This window comes from Mustela erminea, chromosome 14, assembly GCF_009829155.1.
Source record: "Mustela erminea isolate mMusErm1 chromosome 14, mMusErm1.Pri, whole genome shotgun sequence".
Taxonomy (NCBI): domain Eukaryota; kingdom Metazoa; phylum Chordata; class Mammalia; order Carnivora; family Mustelidae; genus Mustela; species Mustela erminea.
The window spans coordinates 70,201,617-70,228,141 of NC_045627.1; the positions used below are offsets into that span (position 1 = coordinate 70,201,617).

Here is a 26,525-nt window from a genome sequence, read left to right on the forward strand (position 1 = left end):
AATTAGAAACCAAGCTGGTAACAGGCAGGGGTGTACACTTAATTTTAACCTTGCCGAAGGAAGAGGCGCTTATCTGGAAAGCCTGATGGGGGGGAGCCAAAACAAAATATAATTCCCATTATTGTTTTATATGCTTCCAACATCTTTCCAAACAAAATAAGGACACCTAGACTCTGTGGTTTGCTCTTGAAATCAAGTGATGACTTAGCAGTGAACTCCTAGTAGGTCCTGGGAGACACAAATTTAGGGCAAGGAGGAGAGAGGGAGAGAAAGAGAAAAGGCACAAGAGAGAGGCACAAATGGAAAGTCGACCCTTAGAAGTATAGTCAGGTCCCCACACATATACACTAAGACTTAGGAATTCATGAAGCCTGTATACACAAGGTTGTTCCATCACCATCCAGAACAGAAAATGTAACCAATCCTGGGGACTAGTCTTTTGGCAGGATTTTTTTTTTTTAACTATTTCTAGTGATTGCACAGTCCTTTATGAGAAACCTGGAGTCACCAAGAAAAGCCCAGACAGAAAACTGAAAATTATACCTGGCAGGTAGTCAGCACCTCCTGACACATAACCAAGCACAAACTGCTTCAGGGCTTCTCTCATTCGTCCCTCACAACACTTCTGTGGGGTCACCATTATCAGCCCCATTTTGAATGCAAAGAAATGAGGGGTAGAATGTTTAAGTGCTTTGTCCAAGGTCACCTGGCTGGTAAACAGTAGACCCAAGATGCAAACCTATGCTTGTGGGCCTCTAGAGATTCTCTCTCTCTCTCTCTCTTTTTAAAATCAGTTTCAGAGGCAGAATTTAGTGATTTATCAGTTGCATATAAGACCCAGTTCTCATTATGTCAAGTGCCCTCCTTACTGCCCATCACCCAATTACCCCTTCTCCCCACCCCTCCTCCCCTCCAACAACCCTCAGTTTGTTTCCCAGCATTCAGTGTCTCTTAGGGTCTGCTTCCCTCTCAATTTTCATCTTTTTTTTTATTAGTGATTCTGTTACCCATTGCATTTCACTCTTGCATATCAACAAAGGTAATGCCAAAGCAGCATTCATATCAATGCAGTAATAAAACAATCTTGATCTTGATCTAATAGTCATTCACAATTTTCAGTTCCCTAACATTTGAGAAGAAAATTAGTGTATAGTTGTGTTTATCTGAACATACACTAAATATCTCCAGCTTAGGTAACCAAATTCCTTTGTGAAATCTGCAAAGCTAGATTTACTGCCATCACAATTCTTTCATACATTCTAGAAACACAGGTTGGTTTGTTTTCTTTCTTTCTTTCTTTCTTTCTTTCTGCAACACAGGTTTTCAAAGAGGCCCTTAAAAGTGTGCTATGTTAAGAAGCTCACCACCTATGATTTCGTCTAGGAATTTTAAAGTTTCTGGTTTTACACTCAAATCTTTAATCCATTTTGAGTTAATTTTGTAGTCTACATAGCAGTACACTTTCATTCTTTTGCACGTGGCTGTCTTGTTCTTTCTCCCAACACCGTTTAGTGAAGAGACTGACTGCCCTTTCCTCTTTGTATATTCTTACCTCGTTTGTCATAAATTAATTGACCATATATGTGTGGGTTTATTTCTGGGCTCTCTATTCTGTTCCATTGATCTATGTCCTTGTTTTATGCAAGTACTATGATGGTTTGATTTTTATAGCTTTGTAATATATCTTTTTTGGATCTGACTCCAAAGGCAATGGCAATGAAAGCAAAGTAAACACATGGGGCCACATCAAACTAAAAAGCTTCTACACAATGAAGGAAACAATCAACAAAATGAAAAAGGTAACTTGCTGAATGGGATAAGATATTTGTAAATCATATTATCTGCAAAGGAGCAAATGTCCAAACGTATAAAAAACTTAGATAACTCAATAACAGTAACAAAAAAACCCATGCCATCAAAAAGTGGTCAGAGGATCTGAATAGCTATTTTCCAAAAAAGACATAGAGATGGCCAAGAGACACATGGAAATTTGCACAACATCATTCATCATTAGGGAAATGCAAATCAAAACCCCAGTGAGATATCATCTATACCTGTCACAATAGCTTATCACTGACAAGACAAGAAATAATAAGTATTATTGGAGAGGATATGGAGAAAAGGAATCCTTGTACAGTGTTGGTAGGACTGTAAGTGGGTAGAACTACTCTGGAAAGCCATATGGAGGTTCCTCAAAAGTTAAAAATAGAACTATCATACGATCCAGTTACTCTGCTTTTGACTGTTTATCTGAAGAAAACAAAAATTCTAATTTGAAAAGCTATATACACATCTATGTTAACTGCAACATTATTTAAAATAGTCAAAATATGGAAACAAATTTGGAAACAAAACTAAGGGCCCATCACTGGATGAATGGATACAGAAGTTGTGGTATATATACAATGGAATATTGTTTAGCCATAAGAATAATGAAATCTTGTCATTTATGGCAACATGGATGGACCTTGAATGTATCAAGTGAAGTCAGTCAGAGAGAGAAGATAAATATCTAAGATTTCACTTATTTGTGGAATCTAAAAAACAAAACGAACAAAATAAAACTGATCACCAGACTTATTGTGGTGACACTGTATGTGGTGTTACACAATGTCAAGTTATGTTGTACACCTGAAACTAGTATAGTATTATAATACCAATTTTTACCCTAATAAATAAATAATGAAAATAAAAAATGTGTTATGTTAAAAGTAGTTAAATTTCAAACTTCTAACTTCATGACATGCAGTTTTACCAACAGCAATCATTTCCCTACTGTCATTTTTGTGATTTGCTTCTCTGTGGTTGACTTTAAAGTGTTGAGTTTTCAAACAAGTGAACACATATTCATTTTTACTGGACCATGTTGCACAAACTGTGCTAAAAGCTCTGAATGTTCTCAGGGAATGCCTATAATGTTACTTTTTAAGTGAAATGCATTCTATAACTGCTTTTAGTACAAGTCTGTTATAAAGGTCTGCGGCCTCATCAACCTCTGTGATAGGGAAAAAAGTTATATACATGCACATACATACATATTCCTGCAACTCGTGATTTTCAAGACATGTCTAGCTACATCCTCTCAGAAGGTCTTTCAACGTCCCAACAGGTAACACCCATGGTACTTATTTTGGCCTGACACTGCTCAAAACACTTTGCATGTATTATCTCTGGTAGGACTCAAGTGAATCCTGTCAGTTGGATGCAATATTAGTTTCATTTTAGGGGTGATGAAACTGTCTTAGAGAAGAGTAAGTGACCTGTCCAATGTTGCCCAACTAGGAAATGGCAGAACTAAGGAGCCAACTTCTGTCCAAATTACACCAACAGTGTTTGGAACTCTTTGTAAAAATCAAGAGCAACAACTGAAGTCCTTCACAGTATATTTAGTTCTGTTTCTGCAATTTTCAGATCTCTCCTCTGTAAAATGAGGGCATCAGAGGGAATGACCTCAGAGATCTTTCTGCTTCTTAAGGGACCCAACAGTTAACTGCACTCAATTACCAAAATCAGGCTGGTGGAAAAGCAAAGGATGGAAGTATCTAGCAAAATCCCCATGTGCACTCAAATTGAGCTCCTAAGCATCTGTACTGATCATCCTTTAGGCAAACTTTCATCTTGGTCAAATTTGCAGAGATGGACATCATTGAGGGGAGGGGCACAACTGTGTTATTTAACATTAGAACAAATTAATATTATTTCTGTCTCTTTTAGGTAAAAACATAAACCCTCTGAGCCAACAATAGGTATCACCATTACAATTCTCCAAGCCAGAACAAGATGAAAAAGTATGCAGTGAGCCCAATGAGATTATTGGACTATTTTTCAAGAAGGTGGTTGTTATGTAATGCAGATTTGCTTTGGGGCAGAGCTCAGATCATTAACTCAAAATTGTTCCTGGCTCTTTATCATGTAATGCAAAGAAGTTACTATTATTACTGCTTCTTGTCCGTGCGCATGCAGAAGTCCTAGGTAGTGTGGAGTGGTGATGGGCTTGGGGCAGAGGAATCCCTTGGGCTCTTCGTTAAGGGCTTAATTGGGTCTATTTTAGAGGCTGGCTGTAGCTGGGAGGAGTTGTTGCCTTTGATCACAACTCCCCAGATGCCTGGCTTCATGCTGAACACAGGAGCTTTACCAGTGCAGTCCCAGTGGCAGGTCCCACACTCGGGGGAGCTATGCTGAGGCAGCAGTGTCACTTTCTGTCTTCAACACAACCCCGTTGACTTCACTGAACACAGCACTATAAAAAACACCAGTGTTCACCTTCCTGAAAATTAGCCCCATTCTTCCCCTCTGACTTCAACAGAGTCCTTGACAACTTAACACCCTTAAATGAAGCTTAGTTCTAAGGAGACAGAAAAGATGGTGAAGGAGGAAAAGAGATCGGACACCTTGTATTATCCTCCCCTGCTTTCATCTTCCTAAGCTTTCCCATTCAACTTGGGGAAAATAGATCCTGGGGTAGCCCTCTCACTTCCTGCCTCCCCCGAGGCATTCTCCTTTGTCCTGTGGTGTTACAATGTAGCAGAGGTTTAGGAGGAGGAAAGATATTAAAATCTGACTCTGGGAGATAAGGATTCTGGGAGAGTTCCCACTGGGGATTGCTTTCATGACTCCTACTGGAGACTGTGTAGGAAGCTTGGATTTTGTGGCACAGGAAATCTGCAAAGCAAGAAGCAGCTGAAACCATTAGTGCTGTTCTTACAAAAATGTCCAACCACGCTTAGAAGAAGGCATTTTTAAATCATCTTCATTAGCTGACATTTCTCAAGCATTAGTATGAGGAGGACACTGCATTAAGCATGGAGACTAGAGGAAAATAGATAACATCTGTTTGATAAAGCTGCTTAAAATTAATTTGAATATTTATTAAATACCACTTGTATGCTCAGCAGACTTATTCATAGCCTGTATTTATATACTATCTCTGTAGTGACCTATATTAATATGTCTTAGCATGGTTCAAATCTATACTCCCTATCCCTTACAAGATATTCTCAATCATTAGTGTAAATATTAGTTTCACCTGTGGCTCCTCCCCACCTTTTCCTAAATACCATTTCAAATCCTTCTTATCACTAGATCATAGGTAGGATCACATTTATAAGTCTATAGAATGGACGGGACCTTTGCTATTGTCCAGTCTGACATTTCCATTTTGGAAGGGAGAACATAAGCCCCAGGAACTAAAATGACTGACATTGGGTATTCAGAAATTTGGGGTGAATGAGGGCCACACCCGGGCATCCTGAATTCTACCACAGGCCTCCCTCTAGCTGGCTTCAGCATTTCCGAGGTAATATGTGCTATGTTTCCAAAGATGAAGGCTAAAATCATAACAGACAAAAGATATCACTATTGATCACACACATTTTGAGACATGCTGTGTGTGCTAGCCCTGCCTTCTATAGTGTTACCTTGAAAAGTATGTGTGAAAGTCGCAAGGCATGACCAGATCCATAGGCAAGCACTCAGCGGTTCCCACAATGCATCACAAATGGGCTTCATGGAGCTTTCTAACGAGCCTCTCTTTCTCCAATGTTTCCTCCATCCGATTCATTGGTTTGCAAGACCCTTCAGGAAACGATGCTAGCTTTCTCCTCTGACCTCATCTCCTTCCCCCACCTTCCACAGAGTGCCGGGGGCTCTCCCTTCCCTTCATGGCCTGTTCCCTCTGGTGCCTCTGAGCTGTCACGTGACCCAATCCTTTCCCAAGGAACATATTCTCTTCACTGCTTCACCTGAAAATTCCCATTTATCCTTTTAATTTACCAGGGACATGATATGTTACCTCTTCCTGGAGGTCTTTGCTGATGTTATCACCTCACCCACCACCCTTCTGACTGGATTCTTCTCCTCTGTAAATACCTGCATATTGCACTTACCAAAAGTATCTTAACTATTTATTTTCCCCCTTAGACTGTGAGTCACTTGAGAGGAGGACTACTTCTGTATTCTCAGCCCTACCAGAAAATTTAGCACATGAAGGGTTTATGTGATGCTACCAAAAAAAAAAAAAAAAAAAAAAAGTCGAAGAGTCAGGAGGCAATATAGTCCATATTCTCAGTTACTACTCTCTCCTTCTTAGTAAGCCTTTATTGAGTACACAAGGTATTCCTGAGAATCAGAACGGTCAGCTACAGATCTAAGCACACATTGGCAACATCTCATCATATAAAGGGATATATCCATGGGGACATGGCCTGAGTTTAATAGAGCATAATCCTGCAGCTAGTTCTAACTTGTCTCTGCCAAACAAATAAGCCCCTGGCTTTGCCCAGGTGGGCGTGCAGCAGTGAGTGGCGGAAGCCCAGGGCAAGAGCTAGGTTCAGCACTGTTTCAGAGGGAACAGCTCCTCCTGCTGAATTCCTCCAGATTTCTCCCCCCACTCAGCAGTTTTCCTCTAACCTGTGGAGGTGTGGTCACAATTTTTGAGAAGCAATAGCTTTGCAGAGGGGATAAAAAGCTTTTGCATTCAGTTGCTAGCCTGCATTTTGCACAGGATTATAAGGATATATGTGTGACAAATAACCACATCACCTCTTGAAAAAGAGGGAAAAAAAATAAATAAATGGTTACATCAATATGCCAAGACTTTCTATAGTGCCTCTTTTAAAGAATTAGACTATCAGGGTGCATGGTGCTATTTAAATGACCTCCCTCTTCAGCAAGGCGGTGATAATCTCTATCTCCCGTGGATAAAGTAGGAGGTATGAAAGCATTCTGATTTCTCTGCTCATATCCATCACCAAACAATGTGGTAAACACCGATGTGAGTGGGAGGTGGTGTTAAAACATGGGCAAGCAATGAATAAAGCAGATTGTTTGGTAAGAAAATCTTGGGCAAACACATTAGGCATTTCTGGCTGGTACAAGATATTTGAACTACCAGGAATAGTGAGGCAAAATCTGCTGAATTAAATCACCTACAAGAAAATGAGAAGATGGGAGAAAGGCCAGAAACCAGCAACTTCTGGGAAGGAAACATTTTGTCAGTCGTCCCAGATGGGCACATTGCAGAAATGGTCTTGTCTAAAGTATGTGAAACTCATTCACTATCCTGGTTTTCTGTCTGCACTACAGTCTAAATATTGCATCGTAAGAAACTCTATCCAACAAAAAATCACTGTGCAGGAAAATGAAGTAGCACGCACCAAATGCTTTAACAAAGAAAGAGAATAGGTCTTAATTAGAAACCCACAACTTTGCAAGCAATTTAGCATAAATAAAATTTAAGCAGGCCTAAAAATGAGGAAGTCCATTAAAGACACAAAAATGTTAGCTATAGGGTAGTTTTAATAATAAATCAAGGTCAGACAATTTAAATGTGTTCTGATTGAATTAGGGCCACTTAGGGGTTAGGATGAAATACGGCAGTTGCATACAACACTATCTGGTTTAAACAATCCCTGATTTAGAGAAAGAAATCAAAGACCCCCTAAATAGAAAGGAGCATTCTTCAAGAAAGAGTCAGAACTGAATTACTGCAAGAATAAAGAATCCCAAATTCTTTGCCAAGTAACTTTCACTTTAAGTCTACTTTTTTTTTTTTAAGATTTTACTTATATATTTGAGAGAGAGAGTAGGAGAAAGAGTGCACATACACACACACAAGCAAGGGGGAGGGGCAAAGGGAGAGGAAGAAGCAGACTCCCCACTGAATGGGGAGCTGGACAAGGGGCTCAATCCCAGGTCCCTGGGATCATGAACTGAGCCAAAGGCAGATGCTAAACTGACTGAGCCACCCAGGTGCCCAGCTCTACTTTCATTTCATATTATAGTACTATTGCATTTGAAATACTTTTACCATTTTTCCCCATCTATAGAGAAAATGTTTGCTTAATCACATAACTGGGGCAAGCAGCTTTGTTTCCATAGAAAAGCAATCCTATAGTTTTATTATATACTTACATAATAGAATTTGCCTCAAACTTGCAAAACAAAGCAGAGACACTGAATGAGACGATCCAGCTATAAGTATGGCTGATGATTTAGATACGAAGGCAGAAGCAAAGATGTGTATTTATAAATGTCCTTCACAAACACATCCATGCACAATTACTAATTTGCCAAAGTCCATGACAAAGAGAACCCCTAAGTGTTTATCTATCTCTAGATGAAGGTTTCTGTGAATACATCATTTTAGCCATGACAACCAGAACTCTACCTGTTGCCTACCAATGTTCATCTCATTTAAAAAAATGTTCCTCCCACATTTTTTTTTTCCAATGAACTCCTAAGGAATGAGCAAGCTTTTTGAGTTCTGAAAAGGCTACCTCTCAAAAGGAGTCCTGGATCATAATCTCTCAAAGTCTACAGACAGTCTGTGAATGGACCACCAGCATCTAAGCTCATCGGGCATCAAGATGATTACTGGTTTAATCATGAACAAATGCCCAGTGCCCGGCACATACCTGATATGTATTAGGCACATAATAAATAACGATTTACTACCTGAACAAGCTGAAGCTATTTAAAGATGAAATGTCCTAGTGTTTCAAATGCAGTAGGCTATAACGACAAAGAGCTGAGCTTTTTAAACCATAACTATCTGGATTGAAATCCGAATTCTACCTTCTGCTACCCTCGTCAACTTGGGTGGGTTATTTAACCTCCCATTTTTCAGTTTCTTATTTCTAAGATGGGGAAAATGACACTGCCTACTTCCTCTTGCTAATACATATCCTACCAAGAATTGTGCCTGGCACATTGTAAACACCCAGTAAGTGCTGGCTATCATTTTATCAACCTTTGTTTAAGTCTGCAATACACAACAGCCCTTGTGCACCTTTAACTGAATTCCCACTCTGTCCAGACTCACTTGGGAAATCCACCAACTCTCAACTTACCCTTTACCCTTACCCTTTCGGGTAAATGTGCCTGAAAAAAACATGTCTGTTTAATCCATAATTCTTTTCTCATTGTCACAGTGCTCTCAGTTCTATCCGTTATCACAAATGCAACTTTATCTCTCACAATGCACTATGTCTCCACCATTTCTCAAGTGGTGAGACTTCTGTATCATGGGGACCAGTTCTTAACCCAGCTCCTTAAATTAGGAGCGTGAAGTTATTTTCTCCCTCAGGCCTGAGGCAATGCTAGCCCCTACCAGCCATCAGCACATCCTGGCAGCTAGAACATCAGACTTCATTAAAACACAGTCCTACCCCTCCTGCAACAAGGATGCTATGACTCCAACACAATTTGATTTATTTGCTTTGAATCTATGCTTTCTCTTTCAATCTGTCTCTCTCAGTCTGTCTGTCTGGCTGGCTGGCTAATTTTGTATCATTTTATTAGAATTGTCTGCATGAGACAATCCAGATAGTTTATATTTCATGAATTAGGAGAAAGAAAAAATATCCAGGCAGGCCACATGATTATGGTGTCTCAATGTTGACCAGTAATCTTCCCTATCAAAAAAGTCCAATAAAATGATCCTATACTGCTTTAATGTTCTGATATTTTAATTTCTAAAGGCTTATTTAGGAAAGAGAGTGGAGGGGGAGGCAGCAGGAGAGAGACAATCTCCAGCAGACTGCGCACCCACAGTGGCCAACACAGGCCTCAGTCTTCAAGACCCTGAGATCATGACCTGAGCTGAAATCAAGAGTCAGATGCTTAACCAACTAAGCCACCCAGGTTCCCCTGGTGTTCTGATATTTTAAAATACATTTATCAAAGCACTTCCTGTGAGCCCAATACTGGTATATAAAAATGAATGGTATGGAGCTCTGTCCATTGATTAGAATACACGCCAGTGTTTGGAGAGAGGCATAAAGAGAGTAGCTTGGCACATAAGATCTCTTCTCATAAAATTCAGTTGTCTCTTCTTGTTGGGAAGCCTTGGAGAAACTCTGACCAATGAAGTGATATCCAAACAAAGACCTAAAAAATAAAGTAGATTTAACTGGGCAGAACCGTGGCTGATTAAGTTTCTAAGCAAAGGAAATAGAGTGAGCAAAGGGACAGAAACAGAGAACAAAAGGTCCATACTGGACTGAGAATTTAGAGTGGCTAGGAGTATGTACACTTCTTAGGCAAGAGAACCAGGGTCACTAACCACCCTCAAGTCTGCAAACAGATAACAACTTAAGTATCTTCATTCTCATGCCCCACTGCTCACATGCTCTCCAAGCTCCCAGATCAGGGGACAGCAAACCTTTATCAGAAAGCAGAAGAGGATAAATATTTTAGACTTTCTAGACTATATGATCTCTGTCACCGTTACTCAACTTTGTCATTTTATTTTCAACTTTGTCATTTTTGCACAAAAGCAGCCATACACAATATGTAAATAAATGAGGGTTGGGTTCCAATAAAATACATCAAATAATTTTCAGGTGTCACAACTTCTTCTTCTTCTTTTAATTTTTCTCACCCATTTAAAAATATAAAAACTATTCTTATCTTGTGGGCCATGCACACCCAAGACTTGGGTCAGATATGGTTCATGGATCATAGTTTGCTAACCCTGCCTTAAATAAATTACTTCAAATCCCACATGTAAAAGAAAGATAAATGAATCCTTCTCCCTCAAATGATAATGTAAGTGCTGCTTCCTTATGAATATTTCCAAGACCTACATTTATTTATTTGTTTATCTTCCAAGATTTTATTTAAATTCAAGCTAGTTAACATATAGTGTAGTATGGGTTTCAGGAGTAACATTCAGTGATTCCTCACTTACATGTAACACCCAGTGCTCCTTGCAAGTGCCCTCTTTAATGGCCACCTTCCCTCCAGCAACCCCCAGCTTGTTCTCTACAGTTTTAAGAGCCTCTTACGGTTTTCCTCCCTCTCTGTATTTATTTTTATTTTTTTATTTTTATTTTATTTTATTCTCCCTTTCCTTCCCTTATGCTCATCTGTTTTGTGTCTTAAATTCCACACGTGAGTAAAATCATATGGTATCATTCTCTGGCTGACTTGCTTCACTTAGCATAATACCATCGAGTTCCAGCCTCACCATTGTAAATAACAAGATTTCATTCTTTTGCTGAGTAATATCCCATTCTCTCTCTATATATACATATATATATATATAGAGAGAGAGATTGATTGATTGATTTAAGGATTTAGCAGCAAAGAGAGAGAAAGCAAATGTTTATCTTCCACACATTGGACATGCCATGAAAGGTATTTCCTAGAAGCAGGGTGGCTGTTCTTCCTCTCCGGTCCTTTTCTTCCTCAGGACAGTCCTTTCCTTCCCTAACAGTTCGCCAGTGTCTCAACCAGCATTCAGTAAGCAGTTAATACTTGCTCAGAGCTACTGATTTAGAGTGTTTGAAAACGAAGTCCAGATCTGGGGGACATCTGAGATACTGCGTTTTCTGAATTCTCATTTTGTTCTCAGGATGTGTTACTCTGACTTGGTACCTATGATACAGGGATGCACATCTTCATTGGGAAAGTTCTCTGGCAGTTTGTCAGGACTCCAATTTGCATAGCTACTTGCATAATATTAAATTTTCTATCTCTAAATATATATATGTATATGTGTACACACAAGCACACACACACACATCCCACATCCTTTTTAACCACTCATCAGTCAATGGACATTTGGGCTCTTTTCATAATTTGGCTAGCATTGATAGTGCTGCTATAAATATTAGGGTGCATGTGCCCCTTCAAATCACTACTTTTGTATCCTTTGGGTAAGTACCTAGTAGTGCAATAAGGTCCTAAGGTAGTACTATTTTTAACTTTCTGAGGAAGCTCCTTCCTGTCTTCCGGAGTGGCTGCACCAGTTTGCATTCCCAACCAACAGCATGAGAGGGAGTTCTTTCTCTGCGTCTTCACCGATATCTGTTTTAATTTTAGCCATTCCGACAGGCATGAGGTGGTATCTTATTATGGTTTGATTCATAGTTCCCTGATGATGAGTGATATCAAGCATTTTTTCATGTGTCTGTGAGCCATTTGTATGACTTCTTTAGAGAAATGCCTGTTTGTGACAAGATCTACATTTAGGTTGAGCAAGAGGCACTTGGGTACTTCCACAGCTCATGAGTTTTAAAGGCAAATACAAATTTTTCCTTCTCCTTTCCCTAAGATTTTAATCTGACTGCAATGAGTATCAAGGAGAGTCTCATAGGAAATGAGGCTTCAGTGACTGGTAGAAAACTTGTCCAGTCCATTCAAGCTGCTGTCACAAAATACCATGGACCAGGTGGCTTATGAACAGCAGACATTTCTTTCTTACAGTTCTGGAGTCCAGTGAGTTTAAGATCAAGACAATATAAAATCCAGTGTCTGCTAAAATCTACTTCTTGGTTCCATAGAGGACATCTTCTTATTCTGTCCTCACATGGTGGAAAGGGCAAGAGAGTTTCTTTCTTTTTTTTTTTTTTAAGATTTTATTTATTTGATAGAGAGAGAGATCACAAGTAGGCAGAGAGGCAGGCAGAGAGAGAAGGGGAAGCAGCTCCCTGCTGAGCAGGGAGCCCGACGCGGGGCTCGATCCCAGGACCCTGAGATCATGACCTGAGCCAAAGGCAGAGGCTTTAACCCACTGAACCACCCAGGTGCCCCAGCAAGAGAGTTTCTTAGGTCACTTTTATAAAGGCACTAATCCCATTCATGAGGGTTCCATCCTCATGACTGAATCACCTCCCACAGGCGCTATCTGATAACACCACCATTTGGGGGGTTAGGCTTCTACACATGCATGGGGGGGCTGCATTCAGACCATGGTAGAGGTCATCTTACTCTTCAGGGAGAGTAATTTGTACATCTCAAGTCATATTTATGATCAGCTGCAAAGTACATTCTCATTTCTGCCTGAAAATGATGAAATCCCTGAGTCACTGAATTGACTACAGTAGCACAAAAAGTTGGTCAAAAATTCCTTAGTCATGATACCCCAAAGCCAGCTCTGAACCTTGTAACATCATCTTGAACCACAGTCTGATTTAGAGTCCCGTGCATAGAAAAGGTAGAATTCAAAGACCATGGAAATGTCCCTTCGGCCACTCATTGGCTGGTGAGCCAGTGTTGAGAGCACATGCTCCCTCTTGCCCAGGCCATGGTCTTTCCTCAACTGTTACCCCCTTTCCCTTTTTCCTTCTTTGTGTATAAGAAGGAAGAAAAGGGGCCAACCAATTAAAGGTGAAATCTATTCTTTGAGATTTTCCTATATATTTATATATGTTCTGCTTCCTACTTGCAAGACACACTAGTTCCGTATTCATAACACTGGCATACAATACTCTGTGACATACTCTTACTGCCTTGAACCATACTGCAATCCTCAAAGGTGATCACCCGGCCCATCCTAATGTACCCAGTTCCCCACGCTGATTTGGAAGCACGTCCAAGAAAACGGCAGAAACCCCCACCTTTAACTCTTTAAAAGCAGAAACATACAGAATAACTGAGGGGAAAATCCCATCTTTGCTGAATCAAATTCTCCTGTGAAAAGAGACAATAGCAATAAGATGTGTGTGTGTGTGCAACTGTGCACATGCTTGCACAAGCATAAATGAGTATGCAAAGATTCAGGGAAAACCTTTTCCCCTTTGGGAAAATCAGGTTCTTTTGGACAGTGTGAAGTCAAGAACTTAATAGGACTTTTTAAACTAGGGAGTCCAATCTGATATTTAAACATACCGTAAGCCTTGGTTCCAAATATCTTGGGCAATGAGATGATAGAGATTACCACCCCTGGCCACAGCCTGTTGACTATGCTAGCAACCTAAAATGAATCCGAGGCCTACGATTGGGGGAGTTTAAAATAGGCAGGAGTGGCCTTTCCTCCTGTCCGGTCCTATTCTTCTGTGAAACTCCTCATCTTGTATAAAGACCAGCTTAAATGTCACCTCCCTTTAAAGCCTTGCCTCCCACTCTCAGGAAAAAATTAGTTGTTCCCGCTCATCTTTGCTCCCATAGCACTTTACACAAAACTCTATTACAGCTATTATGCACTTATCATACTAAATTGCAATTTATCTGTTTATGTGTCTGTCTGTTTCCACCAGCATACGCACCCTCAAGGGTAAAGGTCGGGTCGTGTTCATCTTTGTATTCTCAGCACTCAGCACAGTGCTGACACAACAGCCACTTAAAACATGTTTTAGTATTTTTATTATTAAAGAAATGCATGCCCATGTTAAAAATTCAAAACAGCACAGGCTGGTATAAAAGGAAAGGTTAAAAGTCGCCTTTCCACCATCCAGACCACCGGTTCCATTTCCCACAGGAAATCACGCTTAAGATGTGCTTAAAAATGTATCATCACTACATGCACCCCTTCCATCCCACACCCAGCTAACCAACAGGCATGGCTCTCAAAGCTGTCACACAGGTAAGATTGGCCGCCTCTACTGACAACACAGCAGGGCTGGGTGTGAGCCCCTCGCCCACAGGGCAACAGCCAGGGAAGTGCTTGCTGTTGCTACAGGACAAGGATGCCATCAGACTAGGACTCCTGTTCTACTTTGCTGTCTTGAAGTTTAGAGCGAGTTCTCTCCACTCATTAACACATTTGCCCTCTATTTCATCTCTTGCTCTTTTTCTCTGATCTGCTCTAGAGCTTCCATGCTTCTGTTGTAATTCTGTCTTTTTTTGCCTCTCCATCTGCCTCTCTCTGTCTCTTGTCTGTCTCTTGCCTCATCTTCTCTTTATCCTCCTCCCTCTTGGTCTACCTCTGCTGTCTCTGTCTTGCTCTCCGTCTCTCCCTGCCTCTGCCAGGATCTCATACTGTCTCTCTCTCTCCCTCTTCTTCTTTCTTGCTCACCAGCTCTCTGCTTCTACCGTCTCTCTGGCTCATTCCTATGTTTCTCTCTCTCTCTCTCTCTCTTTGTTCTGGAGATGTTCTTCCACTCAGCTCTCACAATCGGGGACCACCCTTACAGCAATATCTAACATTCTACTTCTGAGAGTAGAGATGTAAGTGTTGGACATCAGTGCTTAAGCCGCTGTGAGCATATGGAGATGAAGAGGGACTGACACATCTGTCACGTACGCACTCATATGTACATATATGATTTAGAGATGGAGACAGAGCTCAAGACAGAGACTAAGATTTAAAATGAAATACATGCTCTTTTATTGGAGACTGGAGGCTACTAGAATTTCTGGAAAGGGTTATCAATCAGGTCGGTGAAATTACCTCCAGATCTCTCTCTCTCTGGAATCAGCAACGGGAACGGTAAACAAAAGACCTGGTAGCCCCTGCTGTTGCTCACTGTCACCAGAAGAGAGACACAGAGTGATCTTGCTGCTTTACAAAAACCCGGGGCCCTAGCTCTCTCCCAGAAACAGTGATTAGAAGCAAATCAGGCAACCTGAACATGGGCTCTTTGTTTAGTTCAGTTGCCTGGAATTCGGTTCTAATGAGGCCAAGTTCAAAATCTTGCCTGCTCTCTCTTGTTTTGTCTTCTTTCATTTTTCAAATAACTTTTAAAAATAACTCAAGCAATGCATGTTTATTGAGAAAAAACAACAGGGAAACTATGGACAAGTGGAAAACATCACCTACAAACCCAACATGCATTATAATCACAGGTGAACGTTTCAAATCCTACCCTTCCTTCTTCTTCTTCTTTTTTTAAATGAAAGGGGTATTTTATAGTATTTAATAAAATTTTTAAAAATATTGAGTCCCTTCCATGTCCAGGTATATTTCTAGGGGGTTGAGATATTGATGGAACACAGACCAAAACCCACTGACTGGGGCGCCTGGGTGGCTCAGTGGGTTAAAGCCTCTGCCTTCGGCTCAGGTCATGATCCCAGGGTCCTGGTATCGAGCCCCACATCAGCCTCTCTGCTCAGCAGGGAGCCTGCTTCCTCCTCTATCTCTGCCTGCCTCTCTGCCTACTTGTGATCTCTGTCTGTCAAATAAATAAATAAAATCTTAAAAAAAAAAAAACACCCGCTGACTTCATGTGGTTTATATTTGTACTATTTTTTAATCTATTTTTTCTCTTTCTAGTATTTTGTGTGGGGGGGTCCCAATTCAATGTATATTTTACATAAGCAATCTTTTAGTGATCATGGGATAAGATCATGGGTTGTTTGTTCTAAGTGAAAAGCCATTTTCCCCATGGAAAGAGCAAATAAAACACTGTAGTTGCTAAGGGTTGGTGGCCTCAAAATGTGCCACTTTGGAGTGTAGATTATTTCAAGCTGAAAATAATCAAAACCCAAAAGATTTGGGAGGAATTTTTGACCTTCCCCCAACTGCTAAAAAGAATTTAGATGGAGGACCTGCTCAGGAAGGGTGCTATCGCCATAGACAACTACAATATAACATGAACTAGGTGTGGGAGACAGGGAGGAACGTAGTGAAGTCTTCATTAAAATTCCTCTCTGTGTCCCATTGTTTCTGTAGGGTCCAGAAAACATTTTGTTTCCCAAACGTTTGTTCTTTTTCATCTTCCCAAAAATCGTCCTCTTCCCCTTTCAAGTCTCAGACCTATACCCTTTCTCCTTACTTGAGAATGACATCCATACCCATTTTGCTTTACTATCTTTGGAATGTCATGCTTATGTGGATTCCCTACACACAAGAATTAAATTTTTTTCTGTTACTCTGTCTCCTGTCAATTTAATCTTTTAAGCAGCTAGATGAACTTTTTTGTTTTAAAGATTTTATTTATTTATTAGAGAGAAAGAGAGTGTGCACAAAAGCAGGGGGAGGTTCAGAGGGAGAGGGAGAAGTAGACTCCCTACTGAACCAAAGGACTGGACTCCATTCCAGGACCCCAGATCATGACCTGAGCCAAAGGCAGACACTTAACAAACTGAGCCACATAAGTGCTGTCCCCAGCTAGAAGAACTTTGAAGGATAGAGAAAAATGTTCCCACCTTCAAAATAGCAAATATGTAATAAGCAAGTTGTGAGATGGTGATTTATAATAAGAAATGTATATTTTATTTTCATTTCATCTCTGACACCAAGCTCCCAAGCCCTTGGAATTTCCTAAGTGATGAGAGACATAAAGATGTGGTTTTCTATGTTAATGAGAAGACTATAGGACCACACCTAAAGATGGAGGCTGGTTGCAACCCTGATTGGAGGGTTGGAAAATTCCAGTCCCACTCCTTAATCTCTGGGGAGGGAAGAGGGGCTGAAGGTTGAACTGATGGCCAATTGCCAATGATTTAATCAATTATGCCTAGGTAATAAAGTCTCCATAAAACCCAAAAGGACAGGGTTCCAAAAGATCCTAGGTTGGTAAACATGTGGAGATTCAGGGACAGCATGCTCCGAGAGAGTACCATGCCCTTTCCCCATACCTTGCTCAAGGTATCATCTTGCTCATCTCTCCCATCTGGCTATTCCTGAGTTATATCCTTTTGTAAGAAACTGGCAATTTAATAAGTAAAACATTTCTCTTAAGTTCTGTAAACTGCTCTAGCAAATTACTCAAACCCAAGGAAAGAGTCATTGGAACTTCTAAGCTATAGCTGCTTGGTCCAAAGCACAGGAGATCCTCTGGCATCTGAATTTGGGAGATGAGGGATGGAAGTCCTGTAGGACTGAGTCCTCAGCTGGTGAAGTCTGATGCCATCTCTGGGTAGATCGTGCCAAAACCAAGTTGAATTATAGACATGCAGAGGCTGTCAGAGAATTGCTTGTTGGTATGGACCACCACCCACCCCCCTGCCCACATCCCAATACACACACACACACAGTGGAAATTAGGTCCAGAGCCTTATTAGAACCATCATGTGCAAATGGCTGGAGACCCTGAGGGGGATGACAGAAAGAGTAAGACAGAGTCCTGGCCTCATGATAAGAAAATGGAACTGGATTGGAAGAATGTAAATGCAGAAACAGAAGCAATATCAAAAGCAACATATTAAAAACACCATTTAGTAGGTCATACTTGAGCATTAAATATTCTAGTATTAACAGGAACAAAATAATGGTGATCGTGGTGATGATGATGATAACAGTTAACCTTTACTGATTGCTGGCTATGTGCCACATACCACTTCCAACATTTTTATATCTACTGTCTCCTTTAACCATTAAGAAATCCTGGACAAAGTATACTATCATTATTGCCATTTTGCAGCTGAGAAAACTAAGGCACAGAGTCACAAAGCTAATTGTGCAAGTTCACATATCTAGTAGATAGGGGAGCAAGAATTCAACCCCATCGCAAAACATTGTGTGCTAGTTAAAATAGTGTAGGCTTTCAGTCACTGAAGACATGGTTTACTCATGGTCATATGGACATTCAGGAAAGAAACTGCCTAGAATATATCCAATGATAAAAGTATCACCAGGAAAGTGTCATCTTCTTCTGACTGGGGACCTGTGCTCTCCCCTGCAACTGTCTCTCATTCTCCTATACTACGTCATACCAGGTTTTCATCCCTGTGGTCATGGTTTCCATGGAGAAGCTGATAAAAGCTGTGGGCTTTAGTTTGCTATGGGGAAAAGTGAAGCCTACTGATACTTATACACTGTGATAATGCAAGGGGTTCATGGACCAAATTCACAAATGAATTTTAGGGAAATGATTTTCGATCTTTATAGAGAGTTCCAAGGGAATTTGCAAAATAAAGTTTCCTAGTCCCCATCAACAGATTTAAAAGCAGGCCCCGTGAGGACAAACTTTGAGAAGTGCTGCCCGAGGTGCCCATGGCTACCCGATTTAGGATTCTCCCATTAACTCAGCAAAACGTAAGTCAGGGTAAATAGGTTACAGATGGGTTTCCTTCTTTCTTTTTTGTTTTTGTTTTAAGATTTTATTTATTTATTTGATTGAGAAAGAGACAGTGAAAGAGGGAACACAAGCAGAGGGAGAAACAGGCCTCCCACTGAGCAGGGAGCCCATGCAGGGCTCCATCCCAAGACCCTGGGATCATGACCTGAGCCAAAGGCAGATGCTTAATGACGGAGCCATCCAGATGCCCCTATAGAGAGGTTTCTAAGCAGGAGACAACCATGCCTAAAAAGCCTTTTCTACCCCTTTAATGGTTCTTTATCAAGAGTATATTTTGGGGGGCACCTGGGAGGCTCAGTTGATTAAGTGTCTGCCTTCAGCTCAGGTATGATTTCAGGGTCCTAGAACTGAGCCTCCAGTCGGGTGCCCTGCTCAGTGGGGAGTCTGCTTTTCCTCTCTATCTGCTCCTCCCCTCCACTTGTGCACACGGGCTCTCTCTCTCTCTAATATGTTTTTAAGAGTGTATTTTGGGAAGTGTTAAGGGGAAGATCTTTTGCTTTTAACCTACCCAAAGAGGCTGAAGTAGAAGGATCTATGGCCCACACTTTTGTGTCCCAATAGCCTCTGCTACTCTGGTTAGAGGAAGATGACTAGAAGCATCAATCCATTGGCTTCCGGGCACAACATGATTAGTTGGTGGTTGGATAACATCATTCTTGTTAGCAGTTTCTTTAGAAAGCATACAAGTTGCCCACACTGCCACTCTTGGTTCATTAGCCAGCAGGGAGCAACCAAATAGCACATCCCACACATCCTCCCAGAATAACAAGGAGACACATATTAATAACCCCAGGAGAGCCACTCATGGGGACCGATGGCCCTTAGGGCTTTGATCAAGTTCCACCACAAAGCAGCTTATTACCAAGTAAAATGTATCAGGCTAGTGCCCTGAGATTGGGATAGGACAGAGAAAACCCTGAGGGGAGGTGCCCATGCTAGGAGTTCCCCTAGGACCTCTCTGCACTGACTTGTGAGGGACTCACTAAAGAAAACCAGAGCTGACCCCTTACCAAAGGTCAATGTGATCAAAGAGAAAAAGCTTTGGAGCCAGAAAGGGCAAAAATCAAATTCCAGCTGTGCCACCCTCTGGCTGGGTGACCTTGGGTAAGTTCCTTGAGCCATGACTTCCACAACTTGGGAATGAGGATAATAATACCTCATTTGCATTATGACGGTGGTAGGATGGAGTGAAATAATGTGAGGCTCTAGAATATACTTCCAGGGAAGCTGCTCACTAAACTGGTGGTTATTTATATTATTGTGAAGAGGGGCTTCTATTATAATCAATATACCTTATCTGGCTGTAGAGAGCTCTCACGGTGTGTAGCAAATTCGCCTTTGCTCATATCCCCATCCCCACCTCCAAAGTCAGAAGGAGTAGAAAAGGCACTAGTTGATAAGTCAATTACAATCTATGAGCGAATAAAATCCATGGGTTTCAAAAGGCACCCTTCAGTCTGACTACTGCTGCTCCCAAATGTTGACGCGCCAGGTTCCCTTGACTGAGACCATACTTAATATTATTTTAAACGACATTTCCTCTGCGTCAGACAATTAGGAAGGAAAGAGGTGACTATTTCCCACTGCTCCCAAGCCCCTGTTGCAACTAGCTCAGTCATAAGTAACTTGACCTCTGAAGTCCATTAGCCATGGAAGATGGTCTTTTGTCAGAGACCTAGCTTGCAGAAAGTCCCATCATCTCTTTTAAAGGTTCCCTTTGAAAGGTTTAAACAATGCCAAGATCATGACTTTTGATAAGGCCACTTGCTCTGAAGCCCAGCATCAGTAACTTGAGTAGCTGAGCCTAGAACTCAGGAGTTCTGCGGCCAATTTCCACACTTCTTCCCACATCGGCAAGCATCATGGACACACGTGCACAGGCTTCAGGCAAACTGACAGACTAGGATGCAGCTGTTCTAACTCTTGCCTGTGGAAAGCCAGCAGTGGGCCAAACCAATCAGTCATAGAGTGTGACTAAGCATTGTTGACCCTCTTCTTCCACTAACTGACCTGCTTAGCAGCAATGCCTTGATTTCCCTACCTGAGAAATGTAGATGATATTTGCCTTTCTTACCTCATAGGTAAGAAAGAAAGAAAGGAAAAAAAAAAAAAAACCTGAGGTAGGGGAAATAATATTCCAATCTTGAAAGCTGAAACATTTTGCAAAGGAAATGGCTATAACTGATCTAAAGTGCTGTAACAACATTCAGGAGTGCCGCAGAAACAGACACAGTATCTTTTATACACATGGAAAGTTTCATGTGGGATTTCCTACAGAATACGCATGTCCTTTTTCTCTCTACTTACCTTTTAGAAGAGGTTCTGTTCTTTCCTCATAAGCCTTGCACAGTAAGATTCCACCTTCGTTTCTTGCCGACCACTTGACGATTCCATTCATCCTCCCTTGAGCAGAGCACACCCCCTTCCCAAGTAACCATTCCAATGCCATAGCACCAGGCCCCCGTCACGCTGACCACGCCTACTCCCTGCCATCCCCACTGGCCATGACAGCAACGCCATTTTGGCTAGTTTCCTTCCTACGACACACAGATGCATTCTCCACCCTTTTGAGCCAGACATATAGAATGGTAATTGAGACATACACAAAGACAGGACAAATATTTTACATACGTTTAGTGATTTAACACCAGCTGGCCAGGGGCCAAATTAATTTACCTTCTGGGCAGCCTAGCCCCTGACATTTCTGACCAAGGACTTAAAAGAAAGCCCTTTGGAGAAAACCGTGTGTGGCAAATGTCTAGGTTAAAAAAAAAAAAAAAAAAGAAAGAAAAGAAAAAAAGAAACAATGATGTCTCCAGCTGAGACTTAATGTGCAAATAAAGGCAATAAACACAATCACATCTCTAAGTGACCACACTGGTCTTATTTTCTTTCTGGGCTTAGAATATACCCCAAACCGCTAGAAGATGAATGTGTGTATTTTTGCTTAAGGAGTATTTTTTAAATGGCTTCTAAGATATAAACTTCAGTTAAACGTAATTTAAATTTAATGGAGGCTGATTTCTTGGAATACACAGTAATTTATACATCTCTACCCTTGACCTTCAGTCACACTACCCATTTCAGCTCAAAATATCCTTGTAATAATCTCTGTCTCCAGATCCAAATATTCTCTCCATTTCAAGGTTCACTTAAAGCACCTGCTGTGCAATGAAGTCTGAAGACCATCCCAGTTTGCAGAGGTCTGGTCCTCTTCTGAACCTCTATAGCACACTATGCTCCCAGAGGACACTTAGTCTCTCTGCTGTCTCTTCCTCTTCAGAGGATTCTTGGAGCACAAGACAGAAAGCACTTTGAGGGCACGTATTATTTCTTTTCACCTTTGTGCATCCTTCCACATATATCTCTATTATCAGTGTCTAACAAATATTAAGACTCAATACATATTTGTAGAATTAAAAGTAAATTATGATAATTTGTGTAAGCTTCTTAGCATGATGCTGCCACCTGACAATCTCTCCTGGAAGATGAGCAATTATTCTTCTAAATTACTAAATAATTATTCAACAAATCTGTCCATCAGCTTTTGTACCTTAGTCTATGAGTTTCGAGGGTCCTCCATAAAAGGATGTGGAGAGAGTTCCCAGAGTCAACATTCATGTCGTTTTCCTCTAGAAAACCCCATTAAATATCTTAAGAGCAGCTAACTTCCCAATTTCATAGGAAGCATTTTTTTTTTTATCCAAAGATACAAAATTCCTTTACATGAAGATGTGATACAATAAACTTAATAAATTAGGTTTTGCTGCAAACCCATGTTGAAATGAATGCCTGCTTGGATCTCAAATGTTTTGATGTCCTATAAATAGAATATGCACATGAATCATGGGAAGAGGAGGGATCATGTGAGATGAAAGGCTTGCTCCTTGTAGGTCACGGGTATAGATCATTGCGTCACCTGTGCATTCCCAACACTCCCAGTGTACTTCACTTAAATGCAGTAGGTGCATAACTCCTCCACACTGAACAAACTATCGAGCTCATTTTAACCCCTATTTCTGTGGTGTTCTAGTCTATTTGCATCATTTTACAGAGGATGAAATAGAGGCCACATAATTTTAACAGGACACGTGATGACTGCATATTTAACTGTTGTACACAGTCCGAACTATAACCCGGGACTCTTATCTGCCAGTAGAGAATGATTTCTGCAACTAAAAGAACAAGTAGCATTTATTAAGCACTTATTGTATACCAACCACTCCACATACATGATGTCAAATCTTCAGGAAGAGCCTGTAAATGATACAGTATCCCCATATTTTAGTTCAGGAAGGTGGAACTCAAAGAATTTAAGTGTCTTGTTCAAGGCAGAGTGTGGTAAGCAGGAGAGTTAACATTCAACTCAAATTTGTCTGCTTCCGTGTCACACCACATTAACATTCGTGAATAGCAGAAAGCACTGATCAGAGAAGGAACTATGTGGGCTTGTTAGAGAAAGCTAAAATCGTTCATCATTTCACTTTAATAAAAAGGTCAGGAATATGTTTAAATGTACAGTCAAAGCAAGTGTTTACGTGCAGCCTCTCTCTAAAATCCGGTTTGTCAGTCACTTAGAAAAGGAAGCAAAGGAATCTGTTCCTGGAGAACACCAGATCTGAGAGCTGAATGATGGCAGGTTACCTCGTGCTCAATGAATCACCAGGTGCGGATTCCACGTCTCACTAAAGATGAAGAAGTAGGCGGATAAGAGAGCAACCAAATCACTACTTAAGGTAAAGAGTGCAACGTGACAGGCACATGTTAAAGCCCTTGCTTCTCTACAAGGAGATGGAGTTCCCAGCTAAGACTGTGTCCTCCTCCAGTGTCATCAGATATGAACCCCAAGAGAGGACTACTTAAAATACTGACTACAAGAGGTCTGAGTTCTTTTGTTCTACCTGAAAGTCTTTAAGATCAGTCATTCTGGGAGCTTGGAGTCCCCGTGCCTATATGCCACTGACCTTTGGTACCATCTCAGTACGGCGGTTAGCTTCCAGAGCCTCAGGTTTCTTCTCTATGTAAAGAGGAGAAGGATATCTACGGATACATTTTTTGGAAAATTAAGGGAGTTGATGGTACATAAGGCATGTACGCAAAACCTGACCCAAGCTGGGACTCAGTTTATTCACGAAGACTGGATGGTAAATGTCAGGTCCCAGAACAGCAAAAGGCAAAGAGGCACATGGAAATCAACCAGATCATGGTGGTCCACGCAGATGTAGCATTAGAGTATCATAATGGCCACATAGTAAAAGCCTCTGTTAACAAACCTTCTGACACTATTTTCAGTGAGAAAAGGACAAGGCAGTGAACTGAAATACTCAAATTGACTCCAGCATAAAAATATGAAAAAATAGATACTAACATTTGACACTCACCTGTTACCTAACAAGGGTTTTTTAAGGGTTAATAAGTGTAGCACTTTGCAGTTTCTTGGAAATAAAGAATAAACACATGCCCCATCACACATGCATATATAGACAAATATGTATTTTAACAAACTAAGGATTACTGGATAAATTTAGATCAGGGCACAGCATGCCTAGCATGAGTAGGGTAGGAACAATATGTTCTTGCTTACGACACCAAGCTTATGACAAATGATTCATACCCAGCACCTTTCATGCCAAAAGATCTCCCCAGGTGTTCCTCCAACTCTAGCAACACTTTCCATCAAGCTAGACTGCGGTACAGAGGAATCACATCACTCCCACAGATGAGGCATGTCTTTACACAACTGCACAAGTCCAACAGCGGAGGGGGCAGGAAGAAGAAGGGAAGGAGGCGAGAGAAACCTCCAGAATTCCTCACAAGTTTGACAGGCAGCCTGTAATTACCACAAGTTTACACCTTTAATGCAGGTGTTATTGTAATCAGAAACCCTACTGCACAAGGCTTTACCTAAAGGTGAGACAGGTTCCAGAGGATGTGTATTGCCTGTGGCCCTGAGTGGATCAGGGGGCAGATTTACAGGGGGACTAGCATCTACATGTGAAAAAAATGAGATCCCCCTGTTCTCAGGCTTTAATTGGTGGATTTCTCGCTCTGGGGAGACAGACGTGAAGTGCTGTAAGTTGAGAGTTCCAGACAGGTGTACCACACTTGGCAATCACAACATGCTTACGTGGAACCTGGCACGTCATGAACTGGCACGGCCCCCACTTTGGGGATGAGGAAATTCACACTCAATTTGCCAAGATCAAGCCACAGATAAAGAGAACTAGAACTCAAGTCTCCACACTGCTTTTCCCAACAGAGTTGCCCAGAAAAGTTTGTTCTGCCTTCTTTCCCTTAAAAACAATTGTTAAACTTTGTCTCTCCTATGAATATGGGCCAGCTTTGTTTTGTGGAACCTGGATTAAAACCATAGCTCTTCCTCTATGATCTGTATATAAGCCAGACTGTGCTTATAAGCATCATATTAAAAAAAAAAAAAAAAAAAAAAAAAAAGGCTGGCAGTGCTTGGCGCCATTTCTTAAATGGAGTTTAATATTTGCCAAAGATGTACTCTCCTTTTCCAGCTCTTTCCAAGATCTTTCAAGAGATGAACTAAAGTAAAGGTCTCATGGGTGAGTGATATTTTACAGCTCAAATTACATTAAAAGCCAGAAATATTTTGAGTCCAATATCCTTTACTTCTTGATACAACAAGATATAATATGTTTGATGTGTTTAAAATCTCCCCTTAAAGCCAGAAGCTTTGAGTTAATCACTTAAAGCAGTGTGAAAGTTATTCATTCGGTTTAAGAAGATTCAAGTTCAAATTGGGGGATTAATTTTAGTGGTTATGACACGAAAGGTATGATAGTTAAGGTGAGAAATGAGGGCAAGGGTCTCCAGAACTTGAATGGAAAGAATATCAGCTTCAATTATTTGATTAAACCATTCCTGAGAACCGTAGAAAACCACAACCTCAGTCATGAGAGCCGAATTGTAGGGAAAACCTTACGGATGCCCTCAGGACAGAGGCACCAATGCAAAATACTGTTTATCCTGGTTTGTCCTAATACAATTTATATCTATATAATCAAAGAACTCATAGTAACAGACTATTATTTTAAAACATTCACGACTTTCATTAAAAAGCTGACAATGAGCACAGCTCACTGAAGTGGCGCTTCCCTGGAAGGTTTCTGGCAATGACATCACAACTGAAAACAATTTGAAAGATACCAGGCTGCACTGACTGTGCATATTAAAAATACTACGATCTCAATAACCCGATGGAAGCTAAAACTGAGTTTTTCCCCCTTTTACCCATCCTTGGTTTTCATGTTCTTCTCGTCTGCTTAATGGCAGCTCAGAGAACTTTCCACACTTTTAAATCATCTTCACTTATTACCGTCAAAGCTGGATCTTTACTATTTCAGCTCAATGAAGTTTTCCAGGTGCATTTTAAGCTGGAAGAGCTACCCCAGGTTCCAGACATGCACGGTTTTCCAAAAATCTAAAACCGCCCCTGACGTGGCCAGAGCTCACAGTCTCTCACCCACTCTCCCCAGTGTGACCCTGCTGGAATCCAGCAATCCTCCTGGTCCCTTCATAAAAGGAGGGCTAAGTCTTTATTCTCTTCTCTAGAGGAGGTCAGGCAATGGGGAAGAACAGGGGGTTGTTGTCACTGCGATATATCTGATCTTCCTGGGACTGATCATGCCGGAGAACAACCACGCATTCACAGGCTGGAAAGCCCCCGCTCTCAAAACACACTGACTGGTGCTGTTAGAAGATGCTAGAGAGTTCCCGTCCTGAAACTTGCATCCACTTGGTCCTCAGAAACAGAGAATGCATTAAGGGCACCTTAGTGTGCACTGCATATCTCTTCCCTTCTGGGGAAGA

General features: G+C 41.0%; 1 protein-coding gene and 1 long non-coding RNA gene across 6 annotated transcripts in view; one reads left to right on the forward strand and one right to left on the reverse strand.

The window, feature by feature from the left end:
- The window catches only part of SORCS1 (sortilin related VPS10 domain containing receptor 1), a 507,304-nt gene that overhangs the window by 479,660 nt on the left and 1,119 nt on the right, over positions 1-26,525 (reverse strand). The gene's annotated exons all lie outside the window — the stretch shown is intronic.
- On the forward strand, positions 12,145-17,997 carry LOC116573060. Its single transcript, XR_004278597.1, has 3 exons — positions 12,145-12,217; positions 14,343-14,348; positions 17,988-17,997. It is a non-coding gene; the product is annotated as an uncharacterized LOC116573060 (long non-coding RNA).